General features: G+C 43.7%; 4 non-coding genes across 4 annotated transcripts; all 4 read left to right on the top strand.

Annotated features, from left to right (window-relative positions):
• Positions 1 to 935: 935 nt before the first annotated feature.
• Positions 936 to 1016, top strand: trnaf-aaa (transfer RNA phenylalanine (anticodon AAA)). Its single transcript has one exon. It is a non-coding gene; the product is annotated as a tRNA-Phe (tRNA).
• A 1813-nt stretch (positions 1017 to 2829) lies between these two features.
• Positions 2830 to 2910, top strand: trnas-aga (transfer RNA serine (anticodon AGA)). The gene has a single exon. It is a non-coding gene; the product is annotated as a tRNA-Ser (tRNA).
• A 768-nt stretch (positions 2911 to 3678) lies between these two features.
• Positions 3679 to 3762, top strand: trnal-uaa (transfer RNA leucine (anticodon UAA)). The gene has a single exon. It is a non-coding gene; the product is annotated as a tRNA-Leu (tRNA).
• A 4483-nt stretch (positions 3763 to 8245) lies between these two features.
• trnal-uaa (transfer RNA leucine (anticodon UAA)) lies at positions 8246 to 8329 on the top strand. Its single transcript has one exon. It is a non-coding gene; the product is annotated as a tRNA-Leu (tRNA).
• Positions 8330 to 21975: the final 13646 nt, after the last annotated feature.

Here is a 21975-nt window from a genome sequence, read left to right as displayed (position 1 = left end):
TCTGTCGCTCACTCTCTATCTGTCTCTCTCCTTGTCACTGTCTTTATCATGGTCCTTCTCTCACTCTTTCCCTCTCTCTCTTTAGAGATCACACACACACACACATATCTCTGTATATGGAAGTGTTTGAGTCTTTTTCTCACTCAGTCTGCCTCTTCTTCTCAGTCTTGACATGCTGTCTCTCGTTGCCTCGATCCCGCTGTCTGTCTCTCCCTGTTTGTCGGTTTGGCTCTGTCCCTCATTGTGTCTGTCGACTTCTCATGATGTCCAGTTCTGTTCAGCTCGATTCCTGCTCTGACAGGAATGTTACCTGTCAGTTCCTCGTCAGTATAGTGGTGAGTATCCCCGCCTGTCACGCGGGAGACAGGGGTTCAATTTCCCGTCGAGAAGGTCGTTGTTTTAAAATGTAGAATTTTACTTCTGTTTCTTGGAAGAGATTCATATTAAAAAGTTCTATAGCAATAAAGAACTGTAAAAATAAACGTAGAGGATAGAGCCTCTTCATGATTTTTAGGAAACGGAGACTTTTTCACGATTCTTTGGCCGTCTGCTGCACAGAGATTGATGACTGAGTTTTTTCTGAGTGAATCTCAACCAAGTACTCACCAGGTTTACACAGAACAAGAATAGCCGAAAGGTAATGGCGTTGGCCTTAAAATTCAATGTTTTTTTCCCGCGTGGGTTCGAACCCCACTCCTGGTATCTCTTTCATTTGACACGGATTTCCTCCCATTCTGATCAGTAAAACCGGATTTTCATCGTTTGAATCTGCAATTTTCTGTAACAATGTGACAATCTGACCCGATAATGAAATGTATCTGTGTCGCTCGGTCTCTGCCTGTCTCTCTCTCTCTTCAGAGAATAGTGCATTGTTCAGATGTTTGAGTCTTTGTCTCCCTCAGTCTGAATCACTCTGTCTGTCCCTGAAAGACACAGTAATCGTGGCCGAGTGGTTAAGGCGACGGACTAAAAATCCATTGGGTTATCCTGCGCAGGTTCGAATTCTGCCGACTACGATTCTCAGCATTTTTCATTCCATTTAACAATTTAACCGTTTCTCTGCCAAACTGATCCTGAGATAGATGGAATAACGTCCCACACCTTGCAACACTGACATTTTTTTCTCATTTTTATAAATCTGCAATATTCACCATACATCCGTTTCAAAAATGTACGTTCAAAAACTGAGCATGCCCGTTGGTGCGTGCAAATTTTTGGTTATATGTGTGTGTGTCTCTGTGTCTGTCTATCTCTATATATGTCTCTGTGTATGTGCAACTGTCTGTGGAAATCATCACCATGAATTTGGTATGTCCTGGAACTTATAAAAAAGACTTGGGGAAAATAATACGGTTGTGAACTTTTGTATCGGCTTTGGTTCAGTGGCAGCACTCTCGACTGAATCGGGAGTTTGTGTGTTCAAGTCGCACTTCTTAAACTTGAGAATATCATCTTGGCTAACACTCAAGTGCAGCACTTGGGGAATTTTGCAATGTTGAAGCTGTTGACTTTCGGATGAAATGTTAAATTGAAGCTCCGTCTGCACCCTCGGGTGGATATGAAAGTTCCCAGTGTATTACTCGAAAAAGAATAGGAGAGTTGCCCCCGTTTCAATATTATTAAAATTTTCGTAAATGCTCACGGAAAGCCGATGTGTATGTGTTTGTATGTGGAGTTGGGGCCCAGATTCTCACAGAGACAGAATCCAGGTTCTCACAGGACTAGGATAGCCGAGTGGTTGAGGCGTTGGCCTTAAAATTCAATGCGTTTTTCCGCGTGGCTTCGTACCCCACTTCTGGTGTCTCTTTAATTTAACACGGATTTTCTCCCATTCTGATCAGTGAGACCAGATTTTCATCGGTGAATCAGCAATTTTCTGTAACAATGTGACAGTCTGAACCGATAATGAAATGAAATGTATCTGCGTCGCTCGGTCTCTGCCACTCTCTCTCTTCAGAGAGTTGTGTATGTTTTCGTATGTTTGAGTCTTTGTCTCTCTCAGTCTGACTCACTCTGTCTGTCCCTGTTTCTCAGTTTGTCTCTGTCTCTCAATCTGTCTCTTTCTCATGGTACCACGTCTATTCCAATGGGAATCTCTCAGACTCTTTGTCTGACTGGCTCTCTCTTTGCCATCATTTCGGTCTGTCCATGACTTTGCCTGTCTCTGCTAGACCCTGCCTGTGAGCTGAGAAGTATTTCCATCATTTTCTGTTTTAGTCTCTATCGCTCTCTCTCCATCTGTCTCTCTCCTTGTCACTGTCATTATCATTGTCTTTCGCTCACTCTTTCCCTCTATCTCTTAATAGATCACACACACACATCTCTGTATATGTATATGTTTGAGTCTTTTTCTCACTCAGTCTGCCTCTCCTTCTCAGTCTCACACTTTCTGTCTCTCGTTGTCTCTATCTTGCTGTCTGTCTCTCCCTGTTTGTCGGTTTGTCTCTGTCTCTCAATGTGTCTGCCGACTTCTCATGGTGTCCAGTTCTGTTCACAGTGGCTCGATTCCTGCTCTGACAGAATTGGTACACTTCAGTTCCTCGTTAGTATAGTGGTGACTATCCCCGCCTGTCACGCGGCAGACCGGGGTTTAATTCCCCGACGAAGAGGCAGTTGTTTCAAGTTGTAGAATTTTACTTCTATTTCTTGGAAGAGATTCATATTAAAAAGTTCCAGAGCAATATCGAACTGTAAAAATACAGGGAGAGGAGATTTCCTCGTCCAGATTTTTAGCAAACGGAGAATTTTTCAGGTGTCTTTGGCCGTCTGCTGCACAGAGATGGATGACTGAGTTTTTTTCTGAGCAATGTTTAAAAAAGCTGCGACACAGTAGTCGTGGCCGAGTGGTTAAGGCGATGGACTAGAAATCCATTGGGTTATCCCGCGCTGGTTCGAATCCTGCCGACTACGATTCTTAGCATTTTTCATTCCATTTCACAATTTAACCGGTTCTCTGCCAAACTGATCCTGAGATAGATGGAATAACGTCCCACACCTTTCAACACTGACATTTTTTTTTCATTTTTATTAACCTGCAATATTCGCGATACTTCCGGATAAGAAAATGGAAAAATCAGTCAAAGTTGCGACAGTGATTCAGCCTGTCGATCCCTCGAGATGTCTAAGGCATCTGTGCATGCCCGTTGGTGCGTGTAAATTTTTAGTTATGTGTGTGTGTGTGTGTGTCTCTTTGTCTGTCTATCTCTATATATGTCTCTGTGTATGTACAACTGTCTGTGCAAATCATCACCATGAATTTGGCATGTCGTGGAACTTATAAAAAAGACTTCGGGAAAATAATACGGTTTGATCTTTTGTATCGGCTTTGATTCAGTGGCAGCATTCTCGACTGAATCTGGAGTTTGTGTGTTCAAGCCGCACTACTGAGACTTGAGCATATAATGTTGGCAAACACTCTAGTGCACCACTTGAGGAATTTTGCATTGTTGAAGCTTTCACTTTCGGATGAAATGTTAAAGTGAAGCTCCGTCTGTACCCTCGGGTGGATATCAAAGGTCCCAGAGCATTATTCGAAAAAGAATAATAGAGTTGCCCCCGTGTCAATATTACTAAAAATGTTCGTAAATGCTCACTGAAAGCTGATATGTCTGTTTTGTGTATGTGGGGTTGGGGTTGAAGCCCAGTTTCTCACAGAGACAGAAACCAGGTTCGCACAGAAACAGGATAGCCGAGTGGTTAAGGTGTTGGCCTTAAAATTCAATGGGGTTTTTTCCCGCGTGGGTTCGTACCCCACTCATGTTATATCTTCAATTTAACGCGTATGTCCTCCCATTCTGATCAGTGATGCCGGATTTTCATCCGTTGAATCAGCAACTTTCTGTAACTATGTGACACTCTGAACCGATAATGCAATGAAATTGTGAAATGTATCTGTGTCGCTCGGTCTCTGCCTCTCTCTCTCTCTTCAGATAGGTTTGTATGCTTGATCCTTTGTCTCTCTCATTCTGACTCACTCTGTCTGTCCCTGTTTCTCTGTTTGTCTCTGTTTCTCAATCTGTCTCTTTCTCACGGTGCCCACGCCTGTTCCAATGGGATTCTCTCAGACTCTTTGTCTGACTGGCTCCCTCTTTCCCAACATTTCGGTCTGTCCATGTCTTTGCCTGTCTCTGTTAGTCCAGCCTTTAACCTGATAAGTATTTCCATCATTTTCTGTTTTAGTCTCTATCTCTCTCTCTCTGTCTGTTCCTCTCCTTGTCACTGTCTTTATCATTTTCTTTCTCTCACTCTGACCCTCTCTCTCTTAATAGATCACACATACACACATCTCTGTATATGTATGCGTTTGAGTCTTTTTCTCACGAAGTCTGCCTCTCCTTCTCAGTCTTACTTTTTCTGACTCTTGTTGTCTCTAACTCGCTGTCTGTCTCTCCCTGCTTGTCGGTTTGTCTCTGTCTCTCAATGTTTCTGTCGACTTCTCATGGTGTCCAGTTCTGTTCACATCTCGATCCCTGCTCTGACAGAGCTGCTACCTGTAAGTTCCTCGTTAGTATAGTGGTGAGTATCCCCGCCTGTCACGCGAGAGATCGGGTTTCAATTCACCGACTAGAAGCCAGGTGTTTCAAAATGTAGAATTTTCTACTGTTTCTTGGTAGAGATTCATATTAAAAAGTTCCAGAGCCATATAGAACTGGAAAAATACACGTGGAGGAGATTGCCTCTTCCAGATTTTTAGTAAACGGAGACTTTTACAGGATTCTTTGGCCGTCTGCTGCACAGAGATGGATGACTGAGTTTTTTCTGAGTAACGTTTAAGAAGACAGAGTCGCATTTGAAGTGGCCGAGTGGTTAAGACGATGGATTAAAAATCCATTGGGTTTTCCCTGCGTAGATTTGAAGCCTGTCCACTACGATTCTCGGCATTTTTTCATGCCATTTCACAATTTAACCAGAACTTTGCAAAACTGATCCTGAGATAGATGGTATAACGTCCCACACCTTTCAACACTGACATTTTTTTCTCATTTTTATTAATCTGCAATATTTACGATACATACGGATAGGAAAACACAAAAAATCAGTCAAAGTTGCGACAGTGAGTCAGCCTGTCTATCCCTTTATATGTTGAAGACATCTGTGTAGGTCCGTTGGTGCGTGTAAATTTTTGGTTATGTATGTGGGTGTGTCTCTGTCTGTCGATCTGTATATATGTCTCTGTGTATGTGCAACTGTCTGTGGAAATCATCACCATGAATTTGGTATGTCCTGGAAATTATAAAAAAGACTTGGGGAAAATAAGACGGTTGTGGACGTTTGTATCGGCTTTGGTTCAGTGGCAGCATTCTCGACTGAATCGGGTGTTTGTGTGTTCAAGTCGCACTCCTTGGACTTGAGCATATCATCTTGGCTAACACTCAAGTTCCGCACTTGGGGAATTTTGCAATGTTGAAGCTGTTGACTTTCGGATGAAATGTTAAATTGAAGCTGAGTCTGCACTATCGGGTGTGTGTGAATGGTCCCAGAGCCCTACTCGAAAAAGAATAGGAGAGTTTCCCACGTGTCAATATTACTAAAAATGTTCGTAAATGCTCACTGAAAGCCTCCAGGTATGTGTGTCTGTGGGGGTGGGGTTAAAGCCCAGTTTCTCACAGAGACAGAATCCATATTCTGACAGGACCAGGATGGCCGAGTGGTTAAGGCTTTGGCCTTAAAATTAAATTGGATGTTTCCCACGTGTTCTCGTAGCTGACTCCTGCTACTTCTTTAATTTAACACGGATTTCCTCCCATTCTCATCAGTGATACCCGATTTTTATCTGTTGAATGTGCAACTCTGTGACACTCTGAGCCGAAAATGAAATGAAATTGTGAAATGTATCGGTGTCGCTCGGTCTCTGCCTCTCTCTTTCTTTAGAGAGGTGTGTTTGTGTTTGTGTGTTTTTCGCTCTCAGTCTAACTCACTCTGTCTGTTCTTGTGTCTCTGTCTCTTTCCCACGGTGTCCAGTTCTGTTCCAATGGGATTCTCATAGACTCTTTGTAAGACTGACTCTCTCTTTGCCATCATTTCTGTCTGTCCATGTCTTTGCCTGCCTCTGTTAGTTCCTGTCTCTAACCTGCTGAGTATTTCCAGCATTAGTGTTTCTATCTCTGACACTCTCTATCTGTCGCTCTCTGTCTCCTTGTCACTGTCTTTATTACTCTCTTTCTTTCACTCTTTCCCTCTCTCCTTATAGATCACACACACACATCTCTGTATATGTGTGTGTTTGAGTCTTTTTCTCACTCAGTCTGCCTCTCCTTCTCAGTCTCACATTTTCTGTCTCTCATTGTTTCTATCTCGCTGTCAGTCTCTCCCTGTTTGTCGGTTTGTCTCTGTCTCGCAATGTGTCTGTCGTCTTCTCATGGTGTCCAGTTCCATTCACAGCTCGCTTTCTGCTCTGATAGAACTCATGCTCGTTAGTATAGCGGTGAGTATCCCCGCCTGTTCCGCTGGAGACCGTGGTTCTACTTCCCGACGCGGTGGCAGCATTTACAAAATGCAGAATTTTACTTCTTTCTTGGTGTTGATTCATATTAAAAAGTTCCAGGGCAATATAGAACAGTACAAATACAGGAAGAGGAGGTTGCCTCTTCCAGATTTTTAGCAAACGGAGACTTTTTCCTGATTCTGTGGCCGTTTGCTGCACAGAGATGGATGACTGAGTTTTATCTGAGTAACATTTAATGATGCAGCGAGCTAATAGTCGTGGCCGAGTGTGTAAGACAATGGACAAAAAATCCATCGGGGTTTCTCTGCGCAGTTTTGAATCCTGCCGACTATGTTTCTCAGCATATTTCATTCTTTTCACAATTTAACCACGTTACTGCAAAACTGATTCTGAGATAGATAGAGCAACGTCCCACATCTTTCGATGCAGCCGCTGTTTTCTTTCTTTCATTAATCTGCAGTATTCACGATACATACGGATAGAACAACGCAAAAACCAGCCAAAGTATCCTCAGTGACCCTGCCTGTCTATCCATCTATTTGTCTAAGGCAACCTGTGTATATCTTGATCTGAGTGTCATGGTACATCAGTCATTGAAAGTTGGCATGTAGGTGCAGCAGGCGGTGAAGAAAACAAATGGCATGTTCGCCTTCATAGCTAGGGGATTTGAGTATGGGAGCAGGAAGATATTACTGCAGTTGTACAGGGCCTTGGTGAGGTCACACCTGGAATATTGTGTTCAGTTTTGGTCCCCGAATCTGAGGAAGGACGTCCTTGCTATTGAGGGAGTACAGCGAAGGTTCACCAGCATGATTCCCGGGATGGCAGGATTGACATATGAGGAGTGACTGGATCAACTGGGCTGGTATCCACTGGAGTTTAGAAGACTGAAAGGGGATCTCACAGAAACATATAACATTCTGACGAGATTGGAGGCTGGAAGAATGTTCTCATTGCTGGGTAGTTTGAGACCAAGCATTACAGTCTAAAAATAAGGGGTAAGCCATTTATGACCGAGATGAGGAGAAACTTCTTCACTCAGAGAATGGTTTACCTGTGAAATTTTCTACCGCAGAAAGTCGTTGAGGCCAGTTCATTAGATATATTCAAAAGGGAGTTAGATATGGCCCTTATGGCTAAAGAGATCAAGTGGTATGGAGAGAAAGCAGGAAAGGGGTAAAAGAGGTTGAATGATGAGCCATGATCTTATTGAATGGTGGTGCAGGCTCGAACGGCCGAATGGCATATTCCTGCAACTAATTTCTATGTTTCTATGGTGATGCATGTATATTTTTTTTATTGTGTGTGCGCGTGTCTGTGTATGTCTATCTGTATGTATGTCTCTGTGTATGTGCAACTGTCTGTGGAAATCATCACCATGAATTTGGTACGTCCTGGAACTTTTAAAACACTTGGGGAAAATAATACGGTTGTGATCTTTGGTATCGGTTTTGGTTCAGTGGCTCCATTCTCGACTGAATCAGGAGGTTGTGTGTGTAAGTCCCACTCCTGAGACTTGAACACATCATCTTGGATGACACTCAAATGCAGTATTTGGGGCATTTTGCATTGTTGAAGCTGTTGACCATCGGCTGAAATTTTAAATTGAAGCTCCATTTGCACCCTCGGGTGGATGTGAAAGTTCCCAGAGCCTTCGTCGAAAAAGAATAGGAGAGTTGCGCCCGTGTCAATATTACGAAAAATGTTCGTAAATGCTCCCTGAAATCCTCTGTGTCTGTGTGGGTGGAGCTGAAGTCCAGATTCTCACAGAGGCAGAGTCCAACCATTGACAGGATCAGGACCAGGATGGCCGAGTTGTAAAGGCGTTGCATTTAAGATGTAATGGGTTATATACTCGCGTGGGTTCAAACCCCACTCCTGGTGATTCCTTAATTAAACAGAGATTTTTCCCATCCTGCCGAGTGATACCCGATTTTCATCTGCTGAATCTCCAATTTTCTGCAACGATGTGACATTCTGAGCCGACAATGAAATGAAATTGTGAAATGTATCTGTGTTGCTCGGTCTCTGCCACTCTCTCTGTTTAGAGAGCTGTGAATGTGTTTGAGTCATTGTCTCTCTCAGTCTGCCTCTCTCTGACACACTCTCTCTGTCCCTGTTTCTCTGTTTGTCCCTGTCTCTCAATCTGTCTCTTTCTCACGGTGTCTCGTTCTGTTGCAATGGGATTCTCTCAGACTCTCAGTCTGACTGCCTATCTCAGTCGCATTATCTCTGTCTGTCCATGTCTTTGCCTGTCTCTGTTAATCCCTGTCTCTAACCTGATAAATATTTCCATTATGTTCTGTTTTTTTCTCTATGGCTCTCTCTCTATCTGTCTTTCTCTCTATCTGTCGCCCTCTTTGTCTCTCTCTTTGTCCCTCTCCTTTTCTCTGTCATTCCATCACTATTTGCCTCCCTCTCTTTATGGAGCACGCAAATACATCTCTGTGTATGTATGTGTTTGAGCCTTTTTCTCATTCAGTCTGATCCTCCCATTCAGTCTCAAACTTTCTGTCTCTCTTTGTCTCTATCTCACTGTCTGTCTGTCCCCATTTCCCTGTTTGTCTCTGGTTCTCAATGTGTCTGTCACTTTCTCACGGTGTCCATTTCTTTTCGAATGGGATTCTCTCAGTCTCTCTGTCTGACTGTCTCACTCTTTCCCATCATCTCTGTCTGTCTATATTTCTGCCTATCTGTCTCTCTTTGCCTGTCGCTGGTAGTTCCTGTCTCTAACCTGCTGAGTATTTCCATCATTTTCTGTTTATATCTCTGTAAATCTCTCTATCTGTCATTCTCTCTCTATCTGTCTCTCTCCTTGTCACTGTCTTTATCACTGTCTTTCATTCACTCTTTCACTCTCTCTCTTTATTGATCACACACACACATCTCTGTATATGTAGGTTTTTGAGTCTTTTTCTCAGAGTCTGCGTGACTTTTCAGACTCACCCTTTCTGTCTCTTGTTGTCCCTCTATCGATGTCTATCTCTCCCTGTTTGTCGGTTTGTCTCTGTCTCTCAATGTGTCTGTCGACTTCTGTTCACAGCTCGATTACTGCTCTGACATCGCCCGCACCTTCGTCCGTATAGTCGTAATTTTGCTCCCCTGTTAAGAAATAGAAACGGGTTCAATTCCCCGACGGAAAAGCAGTTTTTTCAAAATGTCTAATTTTACTTCTCTTTCTTGGTATAGATTCATATTGAAAAGTTCCAGAACAATATAGAACAGTAAAAATACAGCAAGAGGCGATTGCCTCTTCCAGATTTTTTGCAAACAGAGACTTTTTCAGGATTCTGTGGCCGTCTGCTACACAGAGATGGATGACTGAGTTTTTTCTGAGTAACATTTAAAGTGCCAAAGACGCAGTAATTGTGGTCGAGTGGTTAATGCGATTGGCTTGAAATCCTTTTGGTTTTCGGCGCTCAGGTTCGAATCCTGCCGACTACGATTCTCAGCAATTTTCTTCACAATTTAACCAGGTTTTTGCAAAACTAATCCTGAGATAGGTGGAATAACGTCCCACACCTTTCAACACTGACATCTATATCTCATTTTTATTAATCTGCAATATTCACGATACATACGGATAGAAAAACGCAAAAATCAGCCAAAGTAGCGACAGTGACTCAGCCTGTCTATCCCTCGAGATGTCTCCGGCATCTGTGCATGTCCGTTGGTGCATGTATATTTTTGGTTATGTATGTATGTGTGAGTCTCTGTGTCTGTCTATCTGTATATATGTCTCTGTGTCTGTACAACTGTCTGTGGAAATCATCACCATGAATTTGGTATGTCCTGGAACTTTTCAAAAAGACTTGGGGAAAATAATACGGTTGTGAACATTGGTATCGGCTTTGGTTCAGTGGCAGCATTCTCGACTGAAAAACGCAAAAGCCAGACAAAGTAGCGACAGTGACCCTGCCTGTCTATCCATCTATTTGCCTAAGGCAACCTGTGTATATCTTGATCTGGGTGTTATGGTACATCAGTCATTGAAAGTTGGTGTGCAGGTGCAGCAGGCGGTGAAGAATGCAAATGGCATGTTCGCCTTCATAGCGAGGGGATTTGACTATAGGAGCAGGGAGGTTTTACTGCAGTTGTACAGGGCCTTGGTGAGGCCACTCCTGGAATATTGTGTTCAGTTTTGGTCTCCGAATCTGAGGAAGGACGTCCTTGCTATTGAGGGAGTACAGCAAAGGTTCACCAGCATGATTCCCGGGATGGCAGGACTGACATATGTGCAGAGACTGGATCAACTGGGCTGGTATCCACTGGAGTTTAGAAGTATGAGAGGGGATCTCATAGAAGCAAATAAAATTCTGACTAAATTTGACAATTGAGAGGCAGGAAAAATGCTTCCGTTACTGGGGAGTTCGAGAACCAGGGGTCACAGTCTAAGAATAAGGGGTAAGCCATTTAGGACCGAGATGAGGAGAAACGTCTTCACTCAGAGAGTGGTTAACCTGTTGAATTCTCCACCGCAGAAAGTTGTTGAGGCCAGTTAGTTAGATATATTTAAGAGGGAGTTAGATATGGCCCTTACGACTCAAGGGTTCAAGGGATATGGAGAGAAAACAGGAAATGGGTACTGAGGTTGAATGATCAGCCATGATCTTAAAGAATGGTGGTGCAGGCTCGAAGGGCCGAATGGCCTGCTCCTGCAACTAATTTCTATGTTTCTATGTTTCTATGTTGACGCGTGTATATTTTTGGTTATTGTGTGTGTGTGTGTCTGTGTATGTTTATCTATATGTATGTCTCTGTGAATGTGAAACTGTCGATGCAAATCATCACCATGAATGTGGTATGTCCTGGAAATTTTTTAAAAACTTGGGGAAAATAATACGGTTGTGATCGTTGGTATCGGACTTGGTTCATTGGTTCTATTCTCGACTGAATCGGGAGGTTGTGTGTGTAAGTCCCACTCCTGAGACTTGAGCAGATAATCTTTGCTGACACTCAAATGCAGTGTTTGTGGAATTTTCCATTGTTGAAGCTGTTGACAATCGGCTGAAATGTTAAATTGAAGCTCCGTCTGCAACCTCGGCTGGATGTGAAAGTTCCCAGAGCATTACACGAAAAAGATTAGGAGAGTTGCGCCCGTGTCAATATTACTAAAAATTTTCGTAAATGCTCACTGAAACCCGATGTGTATGTGTGTGTGTTGCTGTGGGGGTGGAGCTGAAGGCCACATTCTCACAGAGACAGAATCCAAACGCTACAAAGACCAGGATGGGCGAGTGGATACAGCGTTGGCCATAAAATTCAATGGGTTTTTCCCGCGTGGATTCGAACCCCAATCCTAGAATCACTTTAATTTAACAGTGATTTTTCCCATCCTGCCCAGTGATACGTGATTTTCATCTGTTGAATCTGCAATTTTCTGTAACTCTGTGACACTCTAAGTCGATCATGAAATGAAATTATGAAATGTAGCTGTGTATCTCAGTCTCTGCCTTTCTCTCTTTAGAGAGCTGTGTATGTGTTTGTGTGCTTGAGCCTTTATCTTCCTCAGTCTGCCTCTCTCTGACTCACACTGTCTGTGCCTGGTTCTCTGTTTGTCTCTGTCTCTCAATCTGTCTCTTTCTCACGGTGTCCAGTTCTGTTCCAATGGGATTCTCTCAGACTCTCTGTCTGAATGTCTCTCTCTTTCCCATCCTCCCTGTCCGTGTCTTTGCCTGTCTCATTTTGTCCCCGTCTCTAATCTGATGAGTATTTGCATCATTTTCTGTTTTTGAAACATAGAAACATAGAAAATAACTGCAGGAGTAGGCCATTAGGCCCTTCGAGCCTGCACCGCCATTCAATATTATTATGGCTGATCATTCTTTCAGTTACCCTTTCCTGTTTTCCTCTCCATCCCACTTCATCCACTTAACCGTAAGGACCATATCTAACTCCCTCTTGAATATATCCAATGAACTGGCTTCAACAACTCTCTGTGGCAGGGAATTCCACAGGTCAACAACTCTCTGAGTGAAGAAGTTTCTCCTCATCTCACTGCTAAATGGCCTACCCCTTATCCTAAGATTATGTCCCCTGGTTCTGGCTTCCCCAACATCGAGAACATTCTTCCCGAATCTAACCTGTGCAGTCCCGTCAGAATCTTATATGATTCTATGAGATCCCCTCTCATCATTCTAAACGCCAGTGATTAAAGGCCTAGTTGATCCAATCTCTCCTCATATGACAGTCCTGCCATCCCTGGAATCAGTCTGGTGAACCTTCGCTGCACTCCCTTAACAGCAAGAACGTCCTTCCTCAGACTAGGAGACCAAAACTGAACACAATATTCCAGGTGTGTCCTCACGAAGGCCTTGTACAACTGCAGTAAGATCTCCTGGCTCCTATATTCAAATCCTCTAGCTACGAAGGCCAACATACCATTTGCCTTCTTTACCGCCTGCTGTACCTGCATGCCCACTTTCAGTGACTGATGAACCATAACACCAAGGTCTCACTCCACCTCCCCTTTTTCTAGTTTTCCGCCATTCAGATAATATTCTGCTTTCGTGTTGTTGCCCCCAAAATGGATAACCTCACATTTATCCACATTATACTGCATCTGCCATGTATTTGCCCACTCACCTAATCTGTCCAATTCACCCTGCAGCCTCTTAGCGTCCTCCTAACAGCTCGGACCGCCACCCAGTTTAGTGTCATCCGCAAACTTGGAGATATTACACTCTATTCCTTCAACCAAATCGTTCATGTATATTGTAAAGAGCTGGAGTCCCAGCACTGAACCCTGCGGCACCCCACTAGTCACTTCCTGCCAGTTTGAAAAGGACCCGTTTATCCCGATTCTCTGCATCCTGTCTGCCAACCAGTTCTCTATCCATGTCAGTACATTAATCCCAATACCATGCGCTTTGATTTTGTGCACCAATCTCTAGTGTGGGACCTTGTCAAAAGCCTATTGAAAGTCCAAATACACCACATCCACTGGTTCTCCCTTGTCCACTCTACTCATTTCATCCTCAAAAAATTCCAGAACATTCGTCAAGCGTGATTTAACTTTCATAAATCCATGCTGACTCGGTCCGATCCTGTCACTGCTTTCCAAATGGGCTGCTATTTCATCCTTAATGATTGATTCCAATATTTTCCTCACGACTGATGTCAGGCTAACCGGTCTATAATTAGCTGCTTTCTCTCTCCCTCCTTTTTTAAAAAGTGCCATCACATTAGCTACCCTCTAGTCCATAGGAACTGATCCAGAGTCGAATAATTGTTGAAAAATGATCACCAATGCATCCACTATTTCTAGGGCCACTTCCTTAAGTACTCTGGGATGCAGACTATCAGGAGCCGGGCATTTATTGGCTTTTAATCCCAACAATTTCTCCAACACAATTTCCCGCCAATAAGGATATCTTTCAGTTCCTCATTCTCACGAGACTCACAGTCCCCTCGTACAGTCGGAAGGTTTTTTGTATCTTCCTTTATAAAGACAGAACCGAATTATTGTCTCTATCTGTCTTTCTCTCTATCTGTCTCCCTCTTTGTCTCTTTCTTTGTCCCTGTCTTTGTCTCTGTCATCGCATCATATTTGCCTCCTTCTCTTTATGGAGCACACAAACACATCTCTGTGTATGTATGTGTTGGAGTCGTTTTCTCATTCAGTCTGACCCTCCCACTCAGTCTCAAACTTTCTGTCTCTCTTTGCCTCTATCTCGCTGTCTGTCTCTCCCTGTTTCCCTGTTTGTCTGTCTCTCAACGTGTCTGTCTCTTTCTCACGATGTCCAGTTCTGTTCCAGTGGGATTCTCTCAGTCTCTCTGTCTGACTGTCTCTCTCATTCCCATCATCTCTGTCTATCTATGTCTCGACCTGACTGTCTCTATTTGCCTGTCTCTGATAGTTCCTGTCTCTAACCTGCTGAGTATTTCCATCATTTTCTGTTTATATCTCTGTATATCTCTCTATCTGTCGCTCACTCTTCATCTGTCTCTCTCCTTGTTACTGTCTTTATCACTGTCTTTCTCTCACTGTTTCCCTCTCTCTCTTTATATCTGTATGTGTGTGTGTTTGTGTCTTTTTCTCACTCAGTCTGCCTCTCCTTCTCAGTCTCACACTTTCTGTCTCATGTTGTCTCTATCTTGCTGTCTGTCTCTCCCTGTTTGTCGGTTTGTCTCTCTTTCTCAATGTGCCTGTCTACTTCTCATGGTGTCCATTTCTGTTCTCAGCTCGATTCCTGCACTGACAGAATCCACACCCGTCAGCTCCTCATTCGTGTCTTAGTTAATATCCCTCTCTGTCACGCGCGAGGTAGGCGTTCAATTCCCCGACCAGGATGAAGCTTTTTTAAAATGTTGAATATTACTTCTGTATGTCCTGAAACTTTATAAAATGACTTGGGGAAAATAATACTGATGTGAACTTTGGTATCGGCTTTGGTTCAGTGGCAGCATTCTCGGCTGAATAAGGAGGTTGTGTGTGTAAGTCCCACTCCTGAGACTTGAGCATATAATCTTGGCTGACACTCAAATGCAGCACTTGGGGGATTTTGTATTGTTGAAGCTGTTGACTTTCGGATAAAATGTAAAATTGAATCTCCGTCTGCACCCTTGGGTGGATATGAAAGTTTCCAGAGCATTACTCGAAAAAGAACAGGAGAGTTGCCCCTGTGTCAATATTACTATAAATATTCGAAAATGCTCATTAAAAACCTGTGTCTGTGAGAGTGGAGCTGCAGCCCAGATTCTCACAGAGACAAAATCCGAATACTGACAAAACCAGGATGGCCGAGTTGTTAAGGTGTTGGAAGGAAAATCCAATGGCTTTATACCTGCATGGGTTCGAACCCCACTCCTGGTAAATCTTTAAATTCAAACCGATTTCCTGCCATCCTGCTCAGTTATACCCGAATCTATTCTGTTGAATCTGCATTTGTCGATAACTTTGTAACATTCAAACAAATGGGATTGTGCAATGTATCTGTGCCTCTCACTCTCTGTCTTTAGAGTGCACTTTATGTGTTTGAGTCTGACTCTCTGTGTCTGAGGAATTAGAAGCTGAATTAAGGGAGCTGAGAGCTAAATTAACAAATCGGACTTCAAAGGTAGCAATCTCAGGGATAGCTACCACTTTTCAGAGTAGGAATCGCAGGATAGTTCAGATGAATGTGTGTTGCAGAAGGGAGGGATTCAATTTCTTGGGACATTGGAACCGTTCTGGCGGAGCTGGGACCTGTGCAAACCGGACAGTCTGCACCTAAGCAGAACCAATGTCCACGAGGGAGAGTTTGCTCGTGTTGTTGGGGAGGGGTTAAGCTAATATGGCAGCGGGATGGGAACCTTTGGGGGCAGAAAAGTAAGGGTGGAGGGCAGAGAAACCCAAAGGAAAAAATCAAAAAGGGCCACATTGCAGCAAACTTCTAAAGGGACAAGGTGTGTTAAGATAACAAGCCTGAAGGCATTGTGCCTCAATGCGAGGAGTATTCGTAATAAGGTGGACAAATTAACTGCACAGGCAGCAATTAATGAATATGATGTAATTGGCATCACGGAGAAATGGATCCAGGGTGACGTATTAACTGTACAGGGACATCTCTAGTAGGTGCACCAGATATACAGGCGATCCAGGCAAGTGCAGATAGTTTGAGGGGAACAACGGAGTTACTAATCAGGAAACAGACCAGGATTGGGATAGAATCTTCACAGTTAGGATCCAAAACATCCAAAAAATGCTACAGGGTGTATCCGTATTGGAAGGCCATGCACGAACAATTAACGAGCTAAATAAGCAGGAATTGAGAGGACGATGCCGAGGACAGGAAAAGAGACACATGTCATGCCTATGGGAGGTGGATGATTGGTCAGGTGAGACACAATATGGATCAGATACAAACCGGGCGAGTTACAGATTCAATAAATAGCACCCAGTTAAAAGAAATGGCACAGCACACTGGGCCATTAGATGCATGCACCCTGAAACATAGAAACATAGAAACATAGAAAAAGGTTGCAGGAATAGACCATTCGCCCCTTCGAGCCTGCACCAACATTCAATAAGATCATGGCTGATCATTCACCTCAGGACCCCTTTCCAGCTTTCGCTCCACACCCCTTGATTCCATTAACATAAGGGCCATATCCAACTCCCTCTTGAATATATCTGATGAACTGGCATCAACAACGTTCTGCCGAAGAGAATTCCACAGGTTAACAACTCTCTGAGTGAAGACGTTTCTCCTCATCTCGGTCCTAAATGGCTTATCCCTTGTCCTCAGACTGTGACCACTGGTTCTGGACTTCCCCAACATCGGGAACATTCTTCGTGCATCTAACCTGCCCTGTCCCGTCAGAATGTTTCTGAGGTCCCCTCTCATTCTTCTAAACACCAGTGAATACAGGCCCAGGCGATCCTATCTCTCCTCATATGTCAGTCCTCCCATCCCGGAAATCAGTCTGGTGAACCTTTGCTGCACTCCCTTAATAGCATGAACGTCCTTCTTCAGATTAGAACAAAACTGAACACAGTATTCCAGGTGAGGCCTCACCAAGGCCCTGTACAGCTGCAGCAAGACCGCCCTGCTGCGATATTCAAATCCCCAAGATATGGGGCCAACATGCTATTTGCCTTCTTTCTGTCTGCTGCACCTGCATGCCAACCTTCAATGACTGATGTAGCATGACACCCGGATCTCGTTGCACCTCCCCTTTTCCTCATCTGCCGCCATTCAAATAATATTCTGCCTTCGTGTTTCTGCCACCAAAGTGCATAACCTCACATTTATCCATATTACTCTACATCTGCCATGCAATTGCCCACTCACCTAACCTGTCCAAATCACCCTGCAGCCTCTTAGCATCCTCCTCATATTTCACACCGCCATCTAGCATAATGTCATCTGCAAACTTGGAGATATTATACAAAATTCCTTCATCTAAATCATTGATGTATATTGTAAATTGCTGGCGTCCCAGCACTGAGCCCTGTGGCACCCAACTAGTAACTGCCTGCCATTATGAAAAGAACCCGTTTATCCCGACTCTCTGCTTCCTGTCTGCCAACGAATTCTCTATCCACGTCAATACATTACCCCCAATACCATGTGCTTTAATTTTGCACACCAACCTCTTGTGTGGGACCTTGTCAAAAGTATTTTGAAAGTCCCACTACACCATATCCACTGGTTCTCCCTTGTCGACTCTACTAGTTACATCCTCACACAATTCTAGAAGATTTGTCAAGCATGATTTTCCTTTCATAAATCCATGCTGACTTGGACCAATCCTGTCACTGCTTTCCAAATGGGCTGCTATTTCATCTTTAAAAATTAATTACAACATTTTCCCCACCACTGATGTCAGGCTAACTGGTCTATAATTACCCGTTTTCTCTCTCCCTCCTTTTTCAAAATGTGGTGTTACATTAGCTACCCTTCAGTCCATACAAACTGATCGAGAATCGATGGACTGTTGGAAAATAATCACCAATGCATCCACTATTTCTAGGGCCACTTCCTTAAGTACTCTGGGATGCAGACCATCAGGCCCCGGGGATTTATCGGCCTTTAGTCCCATCAATTCCGCTAACACAATTTCCCACAAATAAGGATTTTCTTCAGTTCCTCCTTCTCACTAGCCCCTCGGTCACATACCATTTCCAGAAGATTATGCACGAGTTCCTTCGTGAAGGCAGAACCAAAGTATTTGTTCCCTATTATAAATTCACCTGAATCTGACTGCAAGGGACCTACGTTTGCCTTCACTACTCTTTTTCTCTTCACATATTTATGGAAGTGTTTATGTTCCTAGCAAGCTTCCTCTCATACTCTATTTCCCCCCTCCTAATTAAACCCTTTGTCCTCCTCTGCTGAATTCTAACTTTCTCCCCGTCCTCGGGTTGATGCTTTATCTGACCAATTTATATGCCTCTTCCTTGGATTTAACGCTGTCCTTAATTTCCCTTGTTAGCCACGGTTGAGCCACCTTCCCCATTTTATTTTTACTCCAGACAGGGATGTCCAATTGTTGAAGTTCATCCATGTGATCTTTATATGTTTTCCATTGCCTATCTGCCGTCAACCCTTTATGTATCATTTCCCAGTCTATTCTAGCCAATTCATGTCTCATACCATCGAAGTTACCTTTCCTTAAGTTCAGGACCCCAGTCTCAGAATTAATTGTTTCACTCTCCACCTTAACAAAGAATTCTACCTTACTGTGGTTACTCTTCCCCAAGGGGCCTCGCACAACAAGATTGCTAATTCGTCCTTTCTCATTACACATCAAACAGTCGAGGATGGCCAGCCCTCTAGATGGTCCCTCGACATATTGGTCGAGAAAACCATCCCTAATACACTCCAGAAAATCCTTCTCCACCGTATTACTAGCAGTTTGGTTAGCCCAATCTATGTGTTGATTAAAGTCGCCCATGATAACTGATGTACCTTTATTGCACACATCCCTACTTTCTTGTTTGATGCTGTCAGCAAACTCACTACGATTGTTTGGTGGTACACAACTCCCACTAGCGTTTTTTTCCCTTTGATATTCCACAGATCCACCCACGTAAATGTCCTTCCTGACTATTGCATTAATTTCCTCTTCAACTAGCAATGCCACCCCACCTCCTTTTCCTTTGTGTCTATCCTTCCTGACTGGTGAATACCCCTTGATGTTGCGTTCCCGGCCTTCGTCACCCTGGAGCCATTTCTCCGTGATGCCAATTGCATCATATTCATTAATTGCTGCCTGTGCAGTTAATTTGTCCACCTTATTACGAATACTCCTCGCATTGAGGCACAGTGCCTTCAGGCTTGTTATCTTAACACACCTTGTCCCTTTAGAAGTTTGCTGCAATGTGGCCCTTTTTGATTTTTTCCTTTGGGTTTCTCTGCCCTCCACCCTTACATTCCTACCCCCAAAGGTTCCCATCCCGCTGCCATATCAGTTTAACCCCTCCCCAACAACACGAGCAAACTCTCCCTCGTGGACATTGGTTCTGCTGAGGTGCAGACCGTCCGCTTTGCACAGTTCCCAGCTCCCACAGAACGGTTCCAATGTCCCAAGAAATTGAATCCCTCCCTTCTGCAACACACATTCATCTGAACTATGCTGCGATTCCTACTCTGAAAAGTGGTAGCTATCCCTGAGATTGCTACCTTTGAGGTCCGATTTGTTAATTTAGCTCCCAGCTCCCTAAATTCAGCTTCTTATTCCTCAGACACAGAGAGTCAGACTCAAACACATAAAGAGCACTCTAAAGACAGAGAGTGAGAGGCACAGATACATTGCACAATCCCATTTGTTTGAATGTTACAAAGTTATTGACAAATGCAGATTCAACAGAATAGATTCGGGTATAACTGAGCAGGATGGCAGGAAATCGGTTTGAATTTAAAGATTTACCAGGAGTGGGGTTCGAACCTATGCAGGTATAAACACATTGGATTTTCGGTCCAACGCCTTAACAACTCGGCCTTCGTGGTTTTGTCAGTATTCGCATTTTGTCTCTGTGAGAATCTGGGCTGCAGCTCCACCCTCACAGACACAGGTTTTCAATGAGCATTTTCGAATATTTATAGTAATATTGACACAGGGGCAACTCTCCTGTTCTTTTTCGAGTAATGCTCTGGGAACTTTCACATCCACCCGAGGGTGCAGACGGAGCTTCAATTTAACATTTTATCCGAAAGTCAACAGCTTCAACAATGCAAAATCCCCCAAGTACCGCATTTGAGTGTCAGCCAAGATTATATGCTCAAGTCTGAGGAGTGGGACTTACACACACTACCTCCTTATTCAGTCGAGAATGATGCCACTGACCCAAAGCCGATACCAAAGTTAACATCCGTATTATATTCCCCAAGTCTTTTTATAAAGTTTCAGGACATACAGAAGTAATATTCAACATTTTAAAAAAGCTTCATCCTCGTCGGGGAATTGAAGGCCTACCTCGCGCGTGACAGAGAGGGATATTAACTAAGACACGAAGGAGGAGCTGACGGGTGTGGATTCTGTCAGTGCAGGAATCGAGCTGAGAACAGAAATGGACACCATGAGAAGTAGACAGGCACATTGAGAGACAGAGACAAACCGAGAGAGACAGACAGCAAGATAGAGACAACGTGAGACAGAAAGTGTGAGACTGAGAAGGAGAGGCAGACTGAGTGAGAAAAAGACACAAACACACACACATACAGATATAAAGAGAGAGAGGGAAACAGTTAGAGAAAGACAGTGATAAAGACAGTAACAAGGAGAGAGACAGATGAAGAGTGAGCGACAGATAGAGAGATATACAGAGATATAAACAGAAAATGATGGAAATACTCAGCAGGTTAGAGACAGGAACTAACAGAGACAGGCAAATAGAGACAGACAGGTCGAGACATAGACAGACAGAGATGATGGGAATGAGAGAGACAGTCAGACAGAGAGAAAGAGAGAATCCCACTGGAACAGAACTGGACATCGTGAGAAAGAGACAGACACGTTGACAGACAGACAAACCGGGAAACAGGGAGAGACAGACAGCGAGGTAGAGGCAAAGAGAGACAGAAAGTTTGAGATTGAGAGGAAGGGTCAGTCTGAATGAGAAAACGACTCAAACACATACATGCACAGAGATGTGTTTGTGTGCTCCATAAAGAGAAGGAGGCAAATATGATGCAATGACCGATACAAAGACAGGGACAAAGAAAGAGACAAAGAGGGAGACAGATAGAGAGAAAGAAAGATAGAGACAATAATTCGGTTCTGTCTTTACAAAGGAAGATACAAAAAACCTTCCTAATGTACATGGGGACTGTGCATCTCGTGAGAATGAGGAACTGAAATATAGGCTCATTGGCGGGAACTTGTGTTGGGGAAATTGTTGGGATTGAAAGCCGATAAATCCCCGGCTCCTGATAGTCTGCATCCCAGAGTACTTAAGGAAGTGGCCCTAGAAATAGTGGATGCATTGGTGATCATTTTCCAACAATCATTCGACCCTGGATCAGTTCCTATGGACTAGAGGGTAGCTAATGTGATGGCACTTTTTAAAAAAGGAGGGAGAGAGAAAGCAGCTAATTATAGACCGGTTAGCCTGACATCAGTCGTGGGGAAAATATTGGAACCAATCATTAAGGATGAAAAGCAGCCCATTTGGAAAGCAGTGACAGGATCGGACCGAGTCAGCATGGATTTATGAATGTTAAATCACGCTTGACGAATCTTCTGGAATTTTTTGAGGATGTAATGAGTAGAGTGGACAAGGGAGAACCAATGGATGTGGTGTATTTGGACTTTCAATAGGCTTTTGACAAGGTTCCGCACTAGAGATTGGTGCACAAAATCAAAGCGCATGGTATTGGGATTAATGTACTGACATGGATAAAGAACTGGTTGGCAGACAGGATGCAGAGAATCGGGATAAACGGGTCCTTTTCAAACTGGCAGGAAGTGACTAGTGGTGTGCCGCAGGGCTCAGTGCTGGGACTCCAGCTCTTTACAATATACATGAACGATTTGGTTGAAGGAATAGAGTGTAATATCTCCAAGTTTGCGGATGACACTAAACTGGGTGGCGGTCCGAGCTG

This window comes from Pristiophorus japonicus, chromosome 23 (genome assembly GCF_044704955.1).
Source record: "Pristiophorus japonicus isolate sPriJap1 chromosome 23, sPriJap1.hap1, whole genome shotgun sequence".
Lineage (NCBI taxonomy): Eukaryota > Metazoa > Chordata > Chondrichthyes > Pristiophoridae > Pristiophorus > Pristiophorus japonicus.
This window is presented reverse-complemented; position numbering and strand designations above follow the sequence as displayed.